Source organism: Haliotis rubra, unplaced genomic scaffold, assembly GCF_003918875.1.
Source record: "Haliotis rubra isolate DU_JTF1 unplaced genomic scaffold, ASM391887v1 Scf1316, whole genome shotgun sequence".
Classification (NCBI taxonomy): domain Eukaryota; kingdom Metazoa; phylum Mollusca; class Gastropoda; order Lepetellida; family Haliotidae; genus Haliotis; species Haliotis rubra.
This window is the reverse complement of record NW_025765244.1, coordinates 178,196-182,428: the sequence shown is the minus strand read 5'-3', so window position 1 is coordinate 182,428 and position 4,233 is coordinate 178,196.

Genomic DNA, 4,233 nt, shown 5'->3' with positions numbered 1-4,233 from the left:
CATTCAGAAGACTGATCATCAAAATTTATATGACCAACTCCCAAAACCGTGTATCATTATGGGAGATTTAAATGGCCACAACCCGCTCTGGGGTGGTACCACTACTAATGCTAAAGGTAAACTATTAGAAGACTTTTGTTCAGACAATGATTTATGCATATATAATGACGGTTCTAGCACATATTTACATCCTGGCACAGGAACTTATTCAGCCCTTGATTTATCGATTACTACCTCAGACTTATGTAGTGAATTCGAGTGGTCAGTCCACGACAACCTGTGTGGAAGTGACCATTTCCCAACAATTCTAAAACCCGTGAATCCATCTGATGTTCCTCCATCATCAAGATGGAACTTTAAGAAGGCTAACTGGCTTTTATATGAAACTTTCTGTGCTGACGTACTCAAACCAGAACTTTTTCATGATCTTCCTGATGCCATCAACTGTTTTTCAGATGAGCTCAGACACATAGCTGACAAGTGTATCCCCAAATCATCTGCAGTTCCTCATGTACGTAAACCATGGTTTAACGCTGAATGCAAACAAGCTCGCAAGGCACGAAAGAAAGCTGAACATTATTTCTGTCGCCATCCTATGGTCCACAATTTAAACAAATTTAGAATTTTAAACGCCAAAGCACGGCGTGCTTTTTAAACAAAATAAACGCCAATCTTGGCTTAAACTATGTCACAAACATCAATTCGTAAGCATACGCCAATATCAAAGTGTGTGGAACATGATTCAGAAAATAAAAGGTAAGGGCTCTAAATCTAGCATTAAGCATCTAAAAAGTGGAGATGAATTATTAGCTGATAAATCTGACATAGCAAATAAACTTGGAGAAATTTTGGCCAAACATTCTTCCTCATCTAACTATGTACCTGAATTCCAGAAATATCAAAGACAGCAGGAAAAGAAATCTATTAATTTCAATTCAGACAATGGGGAAGACTACAATGAAACCTTTTCGATACATGAGCTTCATACTGCTCTTGACCAAGCTCACGATACTGCTTCAGGAGCTGATGGTATACATTATCAACTCCTGAAACACTTACCTGAATCATGTTTAGAGACACTCCTATCTATTTTTGATGACATTTGGACATCTGGACAATTTCCTTCGTCGTGGCGCGATGCTATAATTGTGCCCATCCCTAAACCTGGACGTGATCATACTGATCCTTCCAATTATAGTTCAATTTCATTAACTAGCTGTGTTTGCAAAACCATGGAACGCATGATAAATAATCGACTTGTTTGGTACTTGGAAACTAATAACCTTATAACTAATATACAATGTGGTTTCCGTAAAAAACCGTAGTACCGTCGATCATTTAGTGCGCTTAGAATCTTTCGGAAAAATGCCATAATTGATAAACAACATGCAGTGTCGATCTTTTTCGATTTAGAAAAAGCATACGACACAACATGGAAACATGGGATATTAAAAGATTTACATGACTTTGGATTACGAGGCCGTTTGCCTCACTTTATATCCAACTTTTTAAATAACAGGCAATTTCAAGTCCGAGTGGGTTGAACCCTGTCTGACCATTATAATCAGGATCAGGGAGTCCCGCAAGGCAGTATTTTGTCTGTAACACTGTTTAGCATCAAGATTAACAGTTTATCAAAGGTTTTAAACGATTCAATTGATGGATCACTTTTTTGTGGATGATTTTAATATTTCTTGTCGCGGTAAGAATATGCATACTATTGAACGGCAAATGCAGCTGTGTTTAAATAAAATACATAAATGGTGTCTTGAAAACGGCTTTAAATTTTCTAAATCCAAAACTAATTGTATACATTTTTGTAGAAAATATAAACCGCATAAAGACCCTGAACTGTTTCTCAATGGCACTCCAATCAAAGTTGTAAAGGAGGCCAAGTTCTTGGGTTTAATTTTTGACTCGCATCTAACTTTTCTTCCCCATATCAAGTCCCTAAAAACTAAATGTTTGAAGGCACTTGACTTGTTGAAAGTCGTTTCCAAATTTTTAAACTTATCCTATCTCACGATTTGCACCTCTCTCTCTTCAATCGACCATGAGTGGAAACGAATTAAAACTTTGCTCCAAGGCCTACCTTGCCCCTCTCCCGTGCTGTGCGAGCCTTTCTGTGTCAGTCGTGCTCACTAGTCCATGACAGCACGAGGCATGCGCAGTCCTCACCCACGTCATCACCTCACATACTCATTCTCTTTTTTGTCGCTCCACTGAGTGGACGTGAAATTTTTTCGTCTGAGAATTGCTCACAATGGTTAAGCCTGTTAAGGCCAGTAAACGGAAGTTTTGCGCCCGTTGTAATAAAGTATTTTTAGCATGGGACCCTCACACATCGTGTGTTGACTGTGTGGGTGTTTGTGACTGGGACACACGCTGTCCTAAGTGTTCAGGTCTGTCTAATGAGGCATTTAAATCTTACAAACGTGCTTGTGCCAGACGTTTGGCAGATAGGACTAGGACTAATTCTGCAGGGTCTGGTCCAACTCCAGCTAAGAAACAATGCTTAGATCGCCCCACCCTCACTGCTCACCGTTCTCAATCGCCCGTCTCGCCTGACGAAGATTTTATGGACGCTTCGGCGGATTCCTATTTATCTGAGAACGTTAGAAGGCTTTTAGGGGAGCTTCCCTCACCCAATTTACGTTCTCAGGAGCGTACCAGGGTGGTAATGACCGATATTTCTTCTACGCCAGACCTGCGATCTACATTATCTCGTAGGTCTGTTTCTTCGGAACGATCACAGACTTCGAGAACTTCTAAGCCTTCATCGTCGAAGCGGGGATCGGCGCGGTTGGAACGTACCCGATCTCCTATTTCCACGGTTTCGGGCTCACCGGAACAATTCACCCACATGAGTTGAGTCACCATCTGGGGCGAAGGTTCGAATGCGTTCTTCCAAGACTGGGAGAAGTCGTTCTAGGTCTCATTCACTTTCCCGAGTCAGCTCACCCCGCCGAACCGACTCACCCTGTCGAACCGACTCACCCTCCCGAACCGACTCACATGGCCGAGCCGGCTCACCAGGCCGAACCGGATCACATGGCCAAGCCGGCTCACACAGCCGAAACGGTTCACCTTACCGAACTGGCTCACACAGTCGAGTCGGGTCACCAGACCGAACCGGCTCACACGGCCGAGCCGTCTCACCTGAACAGATTATTGCTGAGTCTTGGAATCCTGCTATTGATTCCTCTCCAGCGCCGGATTTAGATACCATGCTTCGTGCCGTTACATCGGCTTTGAATCAGTGTCGCTCGTCCTCACATGTTCAACAATCGTCTGGCGTACTTAGCAATAATCGTTCGGGGGATTTGAGGGATCGGCCTCGATCTCAGACTACTTTCCCTTCACCTGGGCAGTCAGACATCTCCACTCCTGATGGTAGTTTTGATGTTGTTGAACCGGCCCACGTGCTAGCCTGGATAGTTGAAAAACTTCAGCTACCTCTTAGTAAATCGCCAGATGATTTGGCCACGTCTTATGCCATGACTAATAGAGATATTGCCAGTATCACACTTCCTTTGCGTCCATGCCTTCAACAATTGCCTTCTTCTCTTGACGCGGCTTTCAACAAGCTTTGAAGGACGAAGGATGGTTTGTCTGCGCCAAGGTTCCGACCTTCCACGGCACATACTCATGGTGTGAAACTTTGGTCAGCGGCACCTTCAGTCGATGATGACATTTCCATGGTCTGTGGCAAGCGTTCCATTTCGCCGTTTTTTGGTGGAAGACAGGGAATTGGCTCACTTAGATACTACGGTTCGCCATGCTATCCCTGCCATTAGCTGCATTATTTCAGCTGTTGACGCTGTGGCGGAGGCGGTCAACCATGCATATACGGACCAGGACGCATACATCAGGGGTAGTATGGCGCTGATTTTAGACCAATTCCAGGTGGTCTTCGATCAATTGTCTCATTTTTGGCTATTTACTTGCAATACCGCGACGGGGTCCGTTGAATATCTCCTCATGGGAAGATAGATTCAAGGCTGAATTATTTCGTCAACCATGGTCGGGGGATATGGTGTCCAGTGGGGCTATTGCAGAAGTCGCATCCAAGGTGGATCGTCTTAACCAATTTCAAGTATCTGTCGATCTCTTGGAATTGCAAAAATTCAGCTCCAAGATTCTATGCACGGCATCGCCGAACCCACAATTTACTCCTTCCAACCCAGACCTCCGGGACTGTATGAAAGGCACGGCGCCTTCTCAAGCACGTGG